Genomic DNA, 16,095 nt, shown 5'->3' on the forward strand with positions numbered 1-16,095 from the left:
CTGGCAGCTCCGGACGGGAGGCAGGCACAGGACTCACCAGGCTGGGGAGACACACAGGAGACCTGGCTCTGGGAGCAGGCACAGGACTCACCGGGCTGGGGAGACATCCAGGAGGCCTCTTCCTTGGCCGAGGCACCGGATACACTGGGCCGTAGAGGCGCACTGGTGGTCTCGAGCGCAGAGCTGGCCCCACCCATTCTGGCTGGATGCCAGCTTTCACCCGGCGCTGGCACCGAGCACACCGGCCTGTGAATGCTCCGCCTCGACACCATGAGCATCACCCCATAGCACGGGGCCTGACCAGTCCCATGCTCTCAACGGTAAGTACGGGGAGTTGGCTCAGGTCTGCTTCCTGACTCTGCCACACTCCCCATGTGCCCCCCTGAAACAATTGTACTTCATTGCCAGCCGTGTTCCCACTGGTTCCTTTCTCCGGCTGCCTCTGCTCTCCAGGCTGCCTCCACCTGTTCCCATGGAAGGAGATCCCTTCCCGCCAGGATCTCCTCCCATGTGTAAACTCTCTTGCCGTCCAGAACATCCTCCCATGTCCAGGAGTCCACCTTACCATGCTGCTTGGTAGGTTGGTGGTGGGAAGTTCTGTCACGGCTGGCTGAAGGACTGGACCAAGGTGCAGCATGGTAAGCTTACATTTTCTCTTTATTAAAAATGACGCCGACAAAACAAAGAACAAAACCCAACCGTGAAGCTTTGGGCTATGTGCCCTGAACAAAGTCAAAGTTAACTTCCCACAAAACAGGTGGGGGAAAAGGGTACCTAAGTATGGTTCTCAATCAGAGACAACAATAGACAGCTGCCTCCGATTGAGAACCACACCCGGCCAAACACATAGAAGTAGAAAATCTTAGAACATAGAACATAGACTGCCCACCCAAATCAAACCCTGACCAAACCAAAATAGAGACATAAAACGCACTCTACGGTCAGGGCGTGATAGCAAGGGTCGGTTTGTTATATCTGGAGTAGTTCTCCTGTCTTATCTGATGTCCTGTGTGAATTTAAGTATGCTCTCTCTAATTCTCTCTTTCTCTCTTTCTCTCAGAGGACCTGAGCCCTAGGACCATGCCCCGGGACTACCTGGCATGATGACTCCTTGCTGTCCCCAGTCCACCTGGCCGTGCTGCTGCTCCAGTTTCAACTGTTCTGCCCGCGGCTATGGAATCCTGACCTGTTCACCGGACGTACTACCTGTCCCAGACCTGCTGTTTTCAACTCTCTAGAGACAGCAGGAGTGATAGAGATACTCTTAATGATTGGCTATGATAAGCCAACTGACATTTACTCCTGAGTTGCTGACTTGCTGCACCCTCGACAACTACTGTGATTGTTATTATTTGACCATGCTGGTCATTTATGAACATTTGAACATCTTGGCCATGTTCTGTTATAATCTCCACCCGTCACAGCCAGAAGAGGACTGGCCACCCCACATAGCCTGGTTCCTTTCTAGGTTTCTTCCTAGGTTTGGGCCTTTCTGGGAGTTTTTCCAAGCCACCGTGCTCCTACGCCTGCATTGCTTGCTGTTTGGGGTTTTAGGCTGGGTTTCTGTACAGCACAATGAGATATCAGCTGATGTATGAAGGGCTATATAAATAAATTTGATTTGATGATTTTGCAATTATGGTAGCTTACCTGAAAAACATTGTGCTGATTAAAGATCCAATAAAACCGGCCTTCTTTAGACTTGCTGAGTATCTGGAGCATCAGCATTTGTGGGTCGTCTTGCTCCATTGTGCACCAGGGCCTCCCACTCCTCTTTCTATTCTGGTTAGAGCCTATGTGCGCTGTTCTGTGAAGGGAGTAATACATAGCGTTGTACGAGATCTTCAGTTTCTTGGCAATTTCTCGCATGGAACAGCCTTAATTTCTCAGAACAAGAATAGACTGTTTCAGAAGAAAGTCTTTGTTTCTGGACATTTTGATCCTGTAATCGAACCCACAAATGCTGATGCTCCAGATGCTCAACTATTCTAAAGAAAGGAAGTTGTATTGCTTCTTTAATCAGTAAAATAGTTTTCAGGCTTTTAAAATTATAAACTTGGATTAGCTAACTCAACGTGCCGTTGGAACACAGGAGTGATGGTTGCTGATAATGGGCCTCTGTATGTCTATGTAGATATTCCATAAAAAATCAGCCGTTTCCAGCTACAATAGTCATTTACAACATTAACAATGTCTACACTGTATTTCTGATCAATTTGATGTTATTTTAATCGACAAATTGTTTTGATTTTCTTTCAAAAACAAGGACATTTCTGATTGACCCCAAACTTTTAAATAGTAGTGTAGGTTGTAGAGGCTGTTAACTCATGTAACAAATGTATGGGTTTTGTATGGGTCTCTGTATGGGATCCATTCAGAACCATGTATGTTCATGTCTGACGGTTTTTACTTGAGCGTCTCTGCATACTTCTAAATAGTGTCAGCATACACACATGATCTGATAATGACAATGGCTGTCAGGATTTGACATTGGCATCTCAGCCCATATCCTAGTGGGAGTACCTAGGTGAGGAAACGCACAAGACTAAGCAGTGTTTGACAAGAGCAGAGGGACCAGTGGTTAGACAATCAATCAGAAGGGGACAGAAGGGGTACCAAACCTCTGGGGGTCACACACAGCAGCTGTTGTCTGTCGTTTTGATGTCCCACCAACCACATATACAGTACCAGTCAAAAGTTGTGACACAGCTACTCATTCAAGGGTTTTTATATATTTTTACTATTTTCTACATTGTAGAATAATATTGAAGACTTCAAAACTATGAAAGAACACATATGGAATCATGCGGTAACCAAACAAGTGTAAAACAAATCAAAATATATTTTCAACTTGAGATTCTTCAAAATAGCCACCCTTTACCTTGATGACAGCTTTGCACACTCTTGCCATTCCCTCAACCAGCTTCACCTGGAATGTTTTTCCAACAGCACTTGTTGGCTGCTTTTCCTTCACTCTGCGGTCCAGCTCATCCCAACCCATCTCAATTGGGTTGAGGTCGGGTGATTGTGGAGGCCAGGTCACCTGATGCAGCACTCCATCACTCTCCTTCTTGGTCAAATAGCCCTTACACAGCCTGGAGGTGTGTTGGGTCATTGTCCTGTTGAAAAACAAATGATAGTCCCACTAAGTGCAAACCAGAATGGATAGCGTATTGCTGCAGAATGCTGTGTTAGCCATGCTGGTTAAGTGTGCCTTGAATTCAAAATAAATCACTGACAGTGTCACCAGCAAAACTCCCCCACACCATCACACCTCCTCCCCCATGATTCATGGGGGGAACCACACATGTGGAGATCATCCGTTCACCTACTCTGCATCCCCCGGCGGTTGGAACCGAACATCTGAAATTTGGACTCATCAGACCAAAGGACAGCTTTTCACCGGTATCATGTCCATTGCTCGTGTTTCTTGGCCAAAGCAAATTTCTTATTATTATTGGTGTCCTTTAGTAGTGGTTTCTTTGCAGCAATTCAACCTTGAAGGCCTGATTCACACATTCTCCTCTGAAAAGTTGATGTTGAGATGTGGCTGTTCTTGAACTCTGTGAAGCATTCATTTGGACTGGTAACTCTAATAAACATATCCTCTGCAGCAGAGGTAACTCTGGGTCTTCCTTTCCTGTGGCGGTCCTCATGAGAGCCAGTTTCATCATAGCGCTTGATGGTTTTTGCGACTGCACTTGAAGAAACTTTCAAAGTTTCGTATTTACTCACCTTCATGTCTTAAAGTAATGATGCACTGTCATTTCTCTTTGCTTATTTGAGCTGTTCTTGCCATAATATGAACTTTTACCAAATAGGGCTATCTTCTGTATACCCCCTACCTTGTCACAACACAACTGATTGGCTCAAAAGCATTAAGAAGGAAAGAAATTCCACAAATTAACATTCAACACACCTGTTAATTGAAATGCATTCCAGGTGACTACCTCATGAAGTTGTTTGAGAAAATGCCAAGAGTGTGCAAAGCTGTCATCAAGGCAAAGGGTGGCTACTTTCAAGAATCTCAAATATAAAATATATTTTGATTTGTTTAACACCTTTTCGGTTACTACATGGTTCCATATGTGTTATTCATAGTCTTGATGTTTTCACTATTATTCTTCAATGTAGAAAATAGTAAAAATAAAGAAAAACCCTTGAATGATTAGGTGTCCAAACCTTTGACTGGTACTGTACAAGAAAACAAGCATGCACACACAGACACACACGCACGCACTCACGCACACACACACACTTACACACAAACACACACAGAGAAACGTTCAACCATTGACTAGGATTTTGGCCAGTGAATTAGTGGACACATTCAAATGAGAGAAGAAATTAGCAGCTTGCCCCTAGTGGTTGTCAAGCTGAGGATGGGGTTAGCTGAGGGGTAGTTATTGTCTGCCTGTGCTGCTCTACAAACCCATTGGATTTCTTCAAAACAAAATCAAACCTTCATTTGATACCCAAATGACCAAACCTCTCTTTTAGGTTGTAGTACAAATATATCTGAAACAGACAGCTACACATTCAAACACACTGAGCTTCTCCTCTCCTCTCTTCCCATCTTATCCTATCTCTCTCATTTTAAACATGAATTTACCCGTCAGGAGAGAACGCTCTTTGATGTGGTGAAGTCTTTTGATGAGGTTAGATATATTTCCCAATCAAATCATAGACAAATGGAGAAAGGTAGTCCCTTCAACCAGGGAGCAGCATACTGATGGAGAAAGGTAGTCCCTTCAACCAGGGAGCAGCATACTGATGGAGAAAGGTAGTCCCTTCAACCAGGGAGCAGCATACTGATGGAGAAAGGTAGTCCCTTCAACCAGGGAGCAGCATACTGATGGAGAAAGGTAGTCCCTTCAACCAGGGAGCAGCATACTGATGGAGAAAGGTAGTCCCTTCAACCAGGGAGCAGCATACTGATGAAGAAAGGTAGTCCCTTCAACCAGGGAGCAGCATACTGATGGAGAAAGATAGTCCCTTCAACCAGGGAGCAGCATACTGATGGAGAAAGATAGTCCCTTCAACCAGGGAGCAGCATACTGATGGAGAAAGGTAGTCCCTTCAACCAGGGAGCAGCATACTGATGGAGAAAGGTAGTCCCTTCAACCAGGGAGCAGCATACTGACGGAGAAAGATAGTCCCTTCAACCAGGGAGCAGCATACTGATGGAGAAAGGTAGTCCCTTCAACCAGGGAGCAGCATACAGATGGAGAAAGGTAGTCCCTTCAACCAGGGAGCAGCATACTGATGGAGAAAGGTAGTCCCTTCAACCAGGGAGCAGCATACAGATGGAGAAAGGTTGTCCCTTCAACCAGGGAGCAGCATACTGATGGAGAAAGGTAGTCCCTTCAACCAGGGAGCAGCATACTGATGGAGAAAGGTAGTCCCTTCAACCAGGGAGCAGCATACTGATGGAGAAAGGTAGTCCCTTCAACCAGGGAGCAGCATACTGATGGAGAAAGGTAGTCCCTTCAACCAGGGAGCAGCATACTGACGGAGAAAGATAGTCCCTTCAACCAGGGAGCAGCATACTGATGGAGAAAGGTAGTCCCTTCAACCAGGGAGCAGCATACTGACGGAGAAAGATAGTCCCTTCAACCAGGGAGCAGCATACTGATGGAGAAAGATAGTCCCTTCAACCAGGGAGCAGAATACTGACGGAGAAAGGTAGTACCTTCAACCAGGGAGCAGCATACTGATGGAGAAAGGTAGTCCCTTCAACCAGGGAGCAGCATACTGATGGAGAAAGGTAGTCCATTCAACCTGGGAGCAGCATACTAATGGAGAAAGGTAGTCCCTTCAACCAGGGAGCAGCATACAGATGGAGAAAGGTAGTCCCTTCAACCAGGGAGCAGCATACTGATGGAGAAAGGTAGTCCCTTCAACCAGGGAGCAGCATACAGATGGAGAAAGGTAGTCCCTTCAACTAGGGAGCAGCATACTGATGGAGAAAGGTAGTCCCTTCAACCAGGGAGCAGCATACTGATGGAGAAAGGTAGTCCCTTCAACCAGGGAGCAGCATACTGATGGAGAAAGGTAGTCCCTTCAACCAGGGAGCAGCATACTGATGGAGAAAGGTAGTCCCTTCAACCAGGGAGCAGCATACAGATGGAGAAAGGTAGTCCCTTCAACCAGGGAGCAGCATACTGATGGAGAAAGGTAGTCCCTTCAACCAGGGAGCAGCATACAGATGGAGAAAGGTTGTCCCTTCAACCAGGGAGCAGCATACTGATGGAGAAAGGTAGTCCCTTCAACCAGGGAGCAGCATACTGATGGAGAAAGGTAGTCCCTTCAACCAGGGAGCAGCATACTGATGGAGAAAGGTAGTCCCTTCAACCAGGGAGCAGCATACTGATGGAGAAAGGTAGTCCCTTCAACCAGGGAGCAGCATACTGACGGAGAAAGATAGTCCCTTCAACCAGGGAGCAGCATACTGATGGAGAAAGGTAGTCCCTTCAACCAGGGAGCAGCATACTGACGGAGAAAGATAGTCCCTTCAACCAGGGAGCAGCATACTGATGGAGAAAGATAGTCCCTTCAACCAGGGAGCAGAATACTGACGGAGAAAGGTAGTACCTTCAACCAGGGAGCAGCATACTGATGGAGAAAGGTAGTCCCTTCAACCAGGGAGCAGCATACTGATGGAGAAAGGTAGTCCATTCAACCTGGGAGCAGCATACTAATGGAGAAAGGTAGTCCCTTCAACCAGGGAGCAGCATACAGATGGAGAAAGGTAGTCCCTTCAACCAGGGAGCAGCATACTGATGGAGAAAGGTAGTCCCTTCAACCAGGGAGCAGCATACAGATGGAGAAAGGTAGTCCCTTCAACTAGGGAGCAGCATACTGATGGAGAAAGGTAGTCCCTTCAACCAGGGAGCAGCATACTGATGGAGAAAGGTAGTCCCTTCAACCAGGGAGCAGGATACTGATGGAGAAAGGTAGTCCCTTCAACCAGGGAGCAGCATACAGATGGAGAAAGATAGTCCCTTCAACCAGGGAGCAACATACTGATGGAGAAAGGTAGTCCCTTCAACCAGGAGCAGCATACTGATGGAGGAAGGTAGTCCCTTCAACCAGGGAGCAGCATACAGATGGAGAAAGGTAGTCCCTTCAACCAGGGAGCAGCATACTGATGGAGAAAGGTAGTCCCTTCAACCAGGGAGCAGCATACTGATGGAGAAAGGTAGTCCCTTCAACCAGGGAGCAGCATACTGATGGAGAAAGGTAGTCCCTTCAACCAGGGAGCAGCATACTGATGGAGAAAGGTAGTCCCTTCAACCAGGGAGCAGCATACTGATGCAAGGAAAGTATTTTCTTCCCTCGGAAAGTCAAGTGTAAATAATTTACTACGCTACAACTAAGCAAACTTATGAAATAATGATATGGCTTCTGTTTATTGCAAGGCTGGGTTTTATTATTCTACCACAAATAAGAGAGACGAAAGCAGCGAGCGTCTTTAAGTGGTACATTTAAACAATTTTGTTTGCTTGTCTCGTGTCACTCAAATTGGGTATTTAAGGCTCAAGGCTTTCAGGAAATTCCCCTGTGCCAAGCAAGCGACTACTCATGAGGAATATGATCAACCCTCACACTGTACTGTTTACTCTGGACTGAGAGAAAGTTCATTAGCATGGATTTGCATAAGTTGAATGTTTTTTTCCCTCCATTAATATTTATCTAAGACAACTGTGGCATCCATCCATATCTGGACATAAGAGACTGTTTCTATATAGTCCCTGTATTCTCAATTTAATGACTTTTACCAGGTCAGTAGTGAAGTGTGGGAAGTATGTGTGTGAGGGGGAGGTGGTAGATTCAATCCCTCATGCTGAGCATTGTCAAGTAAATTTAGGGTTTGTGAGTGTCCATGTGTGAGAGCTGTGTAGGTGGTGGTTCTAGCCAGATGTTATAATCTCTGTTATAATTATATAATCTCTGTTATAATCTCCACCCGGCACAGCCAGAAGAGGACTGGCCACCCCACATAGCCTGGTTCCTCTCTAGGTTTCTTCCTAGGTTTTGGCCTTTCTAGGGAGTTTTTCCTAGCCACCGTGCTTCTACACCTGCATTGCTTGCTGTTTGGGGTTTTAGGCTGGGTTTCTGTACAGCACTTTGAGATATCAGCTGATGTACGAAGGGCTATATAAATAAATTTGATTTGATTTGATTTGGTTGCGTTTTTTGTCAAAGCCAAATTGTGTATATATGATATGTGTTTAAATGAGTGAGTGGGTGTGTTTCCGACCTATGCAGTCTAGTCTACGTAGCTACCATGAGGCCTCAGAATGACAGTAAAAGGGGGGAGCTGAGCCTGGCTGTGCTGCCACAGAGCCGCGGCGGGGCTAATCTCTTTGTGAAAATGCTTATATGCCTTGAGACTCCACATTAGGAGGCCATCCTCCCCTGTCATCAGGGCTTTAATTGCCACAGCCAGGTGCAAACAGCATGTAATCTTGTTTGTCAGCTCTGGCATTTTATTTCTAATTTCGTCCCTTTGACAAGCAATTTGGGAATAGAGACGGATTTGGAAGAGCAGGCTGCTGTACACTGGAGGGGTGGAGTCTGATTTAGGGGAGAGAGAGAGAGAGCGAGATAGGGGGGAGACATAGAGAGAGAGAGTGTGTATGTGTGTGAGCATGCATGTGTGTGTGCGTGTATGCTCCCTTCATCACTCCTGCTCTGCCTTGTGATCTATGTATCTGCCCAGCCCCAGTCTTGCCCTGAGGAATCCCTGGCTCAGTGAGTGCAGAAAATGACCATCTTGTTCCTAGGCCTCATGAATAGAAAGCCCTTGCTTTGGCTCATCTGGCTAGAACACTATAGGATGTGAAATTGGATCATTCCTTAGCCTGCTTTTCGTGGACGTTCCCTCAAGGGCTTCGACTAAAGCTCACACAGACAAAAAAAAAACATCACAACAGCCAGCCAATAATAATACACAATACATATGCAGCGACAACAACATTGCATTGACAGAGGATTGGAGGGCAGTGGTGCCACATCTCTAGCATCGAGATGTGAAGCAGTTGACCGTAGCTGAGGGTTTGAATGACGTCCCAGGTTGGAGAAGAATACCTTTGCTCCCACAATGCAACAGAGCTGGTGGCCCACAGAGTCATGGGAGCTTGGTCCTGGTCGGGCATGAGCTGCCCTCAAATCCCCTCCTTTTTTCCCATTGTTGTGGCTAATAGTGTGTTTGGATACTCAGGTGCGCCTCCTCTTGTGGCTCACCACGCTCCTATGCCCTTCGGGTGCCCCCGACTCCCCGTCTTCATTTTTGCCATTGTCACATTGTTTAGCATAGGGAAGAGGTCCTTTGTGCAGAGGACCAGGAGGTATCTTCTGCTGTGCCTGTACAGAATGATGAGGGTGTTTTAGTAGCTGGAGTGCTTTCTCTGCCTTAGTATTCAAATGGAGGACACAGCCTTTTGTGAGAGCAGCCTCAGAGATAGAGGGCACGTTTAACAAATGGATCATTCAGAGGAAACCTGAGCTGATGTAGTTTACTCCATATGTGATGAGGAACATCCATGGAGACGAGAGCGGGAGCATGTGACAAAGAGAAGAAGAAAAGAACAGCAAGTCACCGTGGCACACTGCTCCTGCATGTCTTATGACAACAGCACAACCAGCGACTGCACTGGAAGTGAACGGAAATTAATTTCTCAGTCTACGAAAACAAGAGGGGGGATTCAGATGGAATTGTGACAAAGAGCGCAAAAGCTCATGCTCCTGCTCACTTCACATACAGAACATTAGCTGTGTGTGTGTGTGTGTGTGTGTGTGTGTGTGTGTGTGTGTGTGTGTGTGTGTGTGTGTGTGTGTGTGTGTGTGTGTGTGTGTGTGTGTGTGTGTGTGTGTGTGTGTGTGTGTGTGTGTGTGTGTGTGTGCGTGCGTGCGTGCGTGCGTGCGTGCGTGTGTTTTGTGCGTTTGTGCGTGTGTATGCGCGTGCTCTCTCAGGGTGAAGGCAGGGTGCTTCATTTCATTTGAAAAAATACTCTTCCATCTGAAAACTGTGTATAATAAGATTTTTAATTAAGTCCCCTGCTTTATCATGTTTTACAAAGGAGACTGGGGGTGCCATCATGAATGAATGCCATTAATTAATTGTTTTGGAAACTTTTCAGTGCGCTTGATGATAGCACTTTAATCTGTCTGCAATTTGGGAAGAAATATGGTATTTTTAATTCTACTGAGTTTTTCATTGGCTCACATGCACCAAATCCCTGACCATACCCACAATTCCTCAATTATTGACGTTGTGGTGTTGGTTACTGTGTGGCTTTTTTCACTGGGAGTGCAGAGTAGCAGGCTGCTGTCCTATGTGCAGTGAAGCAGTCAGCACAGCTCCTTATGGAGCAGAAGCAGCATAGAGCAGAGTGCTGTTTCCCCTCAGGGTAGGTAGAGCTTATCACATGACTGACTGGAGCACCAGGGACATTCTGTACCAGAGGAGGAAGAGAGATAAGGAGAAACCAGCTGAGAAGGAAGACACTCTTCCCATGAGACTGACTGTTTTGGCTTACCTGGACTACTGGGGATACGGTGACTACTGGGGGCATGATGCTATGACACATGTCTACGGTGAACTTCTACTTCTTGGCTCTGCTACCCAGAGAGGTGATGCAATCAATGTCATCTTCCATTCAACATATTGTTTGTCATCTGAAAGTGTCAATCTGGCCTAATGTTATGTTCTTGAAGACTTGGATATCGGTTCACATATGGAAGGAAGGGGAGAACAAGGGAGTTATTTTTCCAAAACAGTGTCTGGGAGGAGGGGATATATGTACTTTTAAACCTCTGCTTGCCAAACTCTCAGCTAAGTGTATTTACTAATTCTGGTCCAACATTCAACTCCCAAGCTCTCATAGATTGCCCAGCTATTACTTTCTACTATCTGGACCCCTCTTCTTCTCTGTCGACCACCACCTACAACTTCAGAGCAATGGACATACTTTCCTATTCCAGCTGTCCCATTTCACCCTTTAAAGCCTCCATCTTGGGTCAATTCAAAATGCATGTCTTCCCACTGAGGTCCTCCACCCAGGAGTCAAAACTTCTGAAGCTGGTTATTGATTGGTTTCTATTGAAGTCTATCGCCTCTGGCTAGAGGCAGGTATTCTATGGTCTTTTGGTTATTGTAATAATTCTTCTTCACATTCGATCAATGTTTTCTTTTGGATTCTGTCTTACATTTTTCAACAATGTTGTGTGTTATATGGCACATTGCTGTCAGTCAGTCAGTTTGATTAATGAGTACTATACATGGTCATTAAGTTACTGTCATTATTACAGTTTTTCTCAATTGCTAAAACACAATTTCTGAAACCTTGCTCCATTTCCTGAAAACATGAAACACAAAACCTCATCTTCAAGCACTATTTACATAACCTCTGACTCCTCTTGCAAAATGAAACATTCGCCTCAAAACGGTTTTACCTGTGTTCAAAATCAAACCCTGCTCTCAAATCATAAACAAAGTGATCAAAATGATATACACTCTCAAGCAGTCAGTAAACAATACACCGAAAAATAGAAAACACATTGTTCAAAACATACAATTCTCAGGGAGAAGTACGTTTTTAATCCCAAAAAATATTCATATTTTTCCGTCATTTGTCTTTTGATGAACGAAAACATGTTCTATCATAGTAGCTCAAAATTGATCAGAAATTACTACTCTGCTTTGCTCTTCTCTTTGCAATTTTGTTTTTTGTTCTTCCTCCTCCTTCTACCCCTATTTTTACAGTACTGTCCCCTACATCTCACAAATTTGTCCTTTGTCTCTGTGATACAGTAATTCTTGTTCTTTGTTGATATGAACCTGCAACCAGTCAAAATCTATTGAGCAGTCAGTACTGTTAATAAATGGAAAGCACAATGTTCAGGGCCATACAATTTGTCCATTGTACAGTATACAGCCTACAATGCACTGTACTACAGTATCCATTCTCAGACTTTCTCCTTCCCACCTTCAACAACCTTTTTGCTCTCTGAACTGGCTTATATCGGTTGTGTCGCATCATTTGAAACAAGATAAATCAGTTTTGAGTGGTTGTGTTCAATAACAGTTTTTTCCAACTGCTTACACACGTTTTCAAAACTGTCTCCTTTTTTTCAAAACTCTACACACAATTCCCAAAACTGCACACACAAAATGCAAAATGCCTCACATCTCCTTCAAAATGTAACACTGCATTCAAAATGCCATGAACACATGTCAGAATGAAGCATTTGCATCAAATGGCAAACACTGCTTTCATAATAGTACATTTTTGGATATACCATGTAAACACTGTTGTTCTAAATCTAAAGCTCTTTGGTCTTTCATAGGCTTATATCTACATGTCAATACAATGTTCTACAGTGAAAGTAGTCTGCTGAGAGGGGTAACAAGTACACTGTAAACACCAATGCAATGTAGAAACAGATAATATTTATTTGGCCAAACATTACTGTTGTATACAGCAGCATACATATGTATACAGCAGCGTACAACAAAACCATAAACATATGTAAACCAAAAGTATATTCTTTAGAATACAGTAAAGAACACAATTATGTGTGTGGGGTCCCAGGGGGACAGTCCAGGAATTGGTAGGGGGGGGGGCAGTCACCAGTGCTAAGCTACCCTTCATCTCTTCTCCGGCCTGGGTCTGGCCACAATACTTTGTCCACATCACAAGATACGCTTTCTCTTGCCAGACATCGAGGGAAGTATCTCCTAGCGTGGCGTATCCAACCTTGGACAGAGGCACCCTCTATGTCCCCACATGGAGGGAAGTATCTCCTAGCATGGCGTATCCAACCTTGGACAGAGGCACCCTCTATGTCCCCACATGCGTCCTCCATTGCCTGGAAAAGCGGCATGCGGGCATAGGGTTAGCGATCATACACTTTCCAGCGCCGGGCTGAGAAGAATTCCTCTATGGGATTTAGAAAAGGTGAATATGGGGGTAGGTACAAAACTACAAATTGTTTTTGGACCAGAACAGCCCGGTGAAAACTAACATTGTCCCATAAAACCACAAATCTATCAGGCTCCTGATCTGGATCAGGGACAAACATTGTGTAAATTGCATCCAGAAAAGTGAGCATATGGCCGGTGTTGTACGGACCCAGTGTGGCATTGTGATGGAGGACCCCGTTTTGAGTGATGGCAGCACACATAGTTATATTACCCCCACGCTGTCCGCGGACATTGGTAAATGCCCTCTGTCCTATTACATTTCTTCCGCGGCGCCTGGTTTTGGTGAGGTTGAAGTCAACCTCATCCACATAAATAAATTCATGGCGAATTACATGGGCATCCATCTCCAATACTCTCTGTAACAGACAAAAGGATATACAGATTAGTAAATATGGTATGTCTGAAGTACTGGAAGTAGTGTTGCATACATACCTCTACAAAGTCATGTCGCATATTCTTGACTCTGTCAGAGTTTCTCTCAAATGGCACCTTGTAAAGTTGTTTCATCGTCACTCGGTACCGTTGGAGGATGTGTTGTGTGGTCGACAGGCTTACAGCATTGATGTTGTTAAATATGGTGTCATTCTTCAAGATATGCTCTCTTATCTCTCGAATCCTAATTGCATTGTTGGCCAAAACCATATTTATAATTGCAGTCTCTTGTACATCTGTAAACAAGCGTCCTCGTCCTCCATGATGTCTTTGCCTTTCCACTCTATACAGAATTCAAACACAGTATGTGTTCAGCATAGGAACTGTAAACAATGTACAAAAAAATGTAGTACAGCATGATAACCAACCTCATTCATTCAATGCAGTGCAGTAAATGGACGACTTACAAAGAGTTACAAATGTGTATGCAATACTATGCAGTCATACGTATTTTACAGTACATTACTGTAATGCTAAAATAGTCATTATATAGTTGCATACCTGTTCTCATTTCTGAAGGTTCGAATTATGGACGCCACTGTTAATCGACTCAAGTTGGGTTGGTTGATCGTGGTTGATCACATGATCAACAAGTGTTGCCCTAATATCATCAGAGATGGCTCTCCTTCCTTCTCTTCTTTGCCCTCGTCCTCTTCTTCCTCTTCCTCTCCCTCCTACTCCTCTTGCTCTCTGTCCATTGTTGGCATCCATTGTTCAAAACAGGTAATCTGACCTATGACCTATTTATAGGCCTATACTACAGTAAAGCAGTGATTGGTTAGTGATCAGTTAAGCTATTAGTGTTTGCACATGTTTGCACATGTGAGGAGTGTGTGTGGTGAATAAGTGTAGCATTTTGATTGGTTGTGTTTGGAAAAGGAAAGCAAGTCCCTTCCTGTTAGATTTTTGTGTCGCAGGTAGAGAATTGTGTGTAGTGTTGTGTTTTGAAAAAAGTGTTTTATGCAATTGACAACTGAGTCAAAGGCTGAGAAATAGCTCATGGTTTTGGATATTTGGTGTGTAGTTTTGCACTTTAAGTGAGAGGTTTCAAAAATCGTGTGACATGAAAAGATTTTGTGTGTAAGCAGTTGGAAAAAACTGTAATGACATATGTTCTCTATTTGTATTTGATTGTGGCCACTTGTGTTTACCAGTATGGATGACATGTGCATTAGAGTGCAGAATGTGTTTTGAGAATGAGAATGTGTTTAGAGTTTTGCTGAAAAGTCTAAGTGAGATCTGCAAATTGTGTTTTATCATGTGAAATGGTTTAAGGTATTGACAACTAATGGTTTAAGGTATTGCATAATTAGCTAAATGAGTCCAGGTAACTGAGAACTTTGTTCGGCCAATGGGTTTTAGTGTTTTAGCAATTGAGAAAAACTGTAATGTCACCTACTTTTATCATCTGGCCCTCAGTGAGCTATGTTCCCCTTTATATTTTGATCAGTGTCTCAGCTCTTTTTTTATTTATTTTTTATTTCACCTTTATTTAACCAGGTAGGCTAGCTGAGAACAAGTTCTCATTTACAACTGCGACCAGGCCAAGATAAATTATAGCAGTGTGAACAGACAACAACACAGAGTTACACATGGAGTAAACAATAAACAAGTCTATATACATTGTGTGCAAAAGGCATGAGGAGGTAGCTGAACAATTACAATTTAGCAGATTAACACTGGAGTAATAAGTGATCAGATGGTCATGTGCAGGTAGAGATACTGGTATGCAAAAGAGCAGAAAAGTAAATAAATAAAAACAGTATGGGGATGAGGTAGGTAAATTGGGTGGGCTATTTACCGATGGACTATGTACAGCTGCAGCAATCGGTTAGCTGCTCAGATAGCAGATGTTTAAAGTTGGTGAGGGAGATAAAAGTCTCCAACTTCAGCGATTTTTGCAATTCGTTCCAGTCACTCTAGTGTCCTGGGGTCCCAGCATATCAGAAACTTCAACCAGACCAATGCTTTGGATGGCTCGCCCTTTCATTTTTGAAGTGTACTAAGCGCATGCAGAGCAACCTTTCCTCCTTCTCCAGACGAGTCTCGAGGATGGTCTGAGCATCCCTGCTATGCCACACTTATTCGTGCCAGAAAAAGGCAAAAGCGATGGGTGCATTGTCCCTGTGACATCGAAGGCCAACACATGAAACGCTTTGGTGTCCGAGTCTGGTCTGCCTTCTCCTTCAGCCTGATTCTTGATCAGGCCCTTCCTTCCTTCAGCCAAAGGATGTGGGAGGCTGGCTGCAGTCCCACGGTGGCCAGCCTTGTCTTCATCCTGTATCCCCTTTAAGCCTGGCGTGCCGCTGAGACTACTATTTACTTTGTGCTGCCTATTTTAGCCATCCATCCATGGATCCGTCCCTCCACTCGTCTGCCGGTGTGCCTGGCAGCTATGACACCCACAACTTCTGTCTGGTCTGGTTCAAAGCTCCAGCCTGGAAGTCCCATAGAGGGAGGGATAGGGTCGGGGGCTTTGATGTCTGTGGAGAAAAACTGTTGGAGGGATTCTAATGAGACCAGTGGGTATGAAGGGGGATGCTAGCATAGCTTGCTATAGAGGAGGGGACAAGGTGTAGAAGAGAATGAGAAGTCGTCACGTCATAGAAAATGAAAGTGGAGGGAAGGAAGGACCGGGAAGATATCTAGATAGATAGATATATGGCGGGATC

The 16,095-nt window shown here is 44.6% G+C and overlaps 1 pseudogene; it reads left to right on the top strand.

The window, feature by feature from the left end:
• Positions 1-206: 206 nt before the first annotated feature.
• LOC112267436 overlaps positions 207-16,095 on the top strand; it is a 52,987-nt pseudogene continuing 37,098 nt past the window's right edge.

The sequence above is a fragment of the Oncorhynchus tshawytscha genome, linkage group LG14 (genome assembly GCF_018296145.1).
Source record: "Oncorhynchus tshawytscha isolate Ot180627B linkage group LG14, Otsh_v2.0, whole genome shotgun sequence".
NCBI classification, from domain to species: domain Eukaryota; kingdom Metazoa; phylum Chordata; class Actinopteri; order Salmoniformes; family Salmonidae; genus Oncorhynchus; species Oncorhynchus tshawytscha.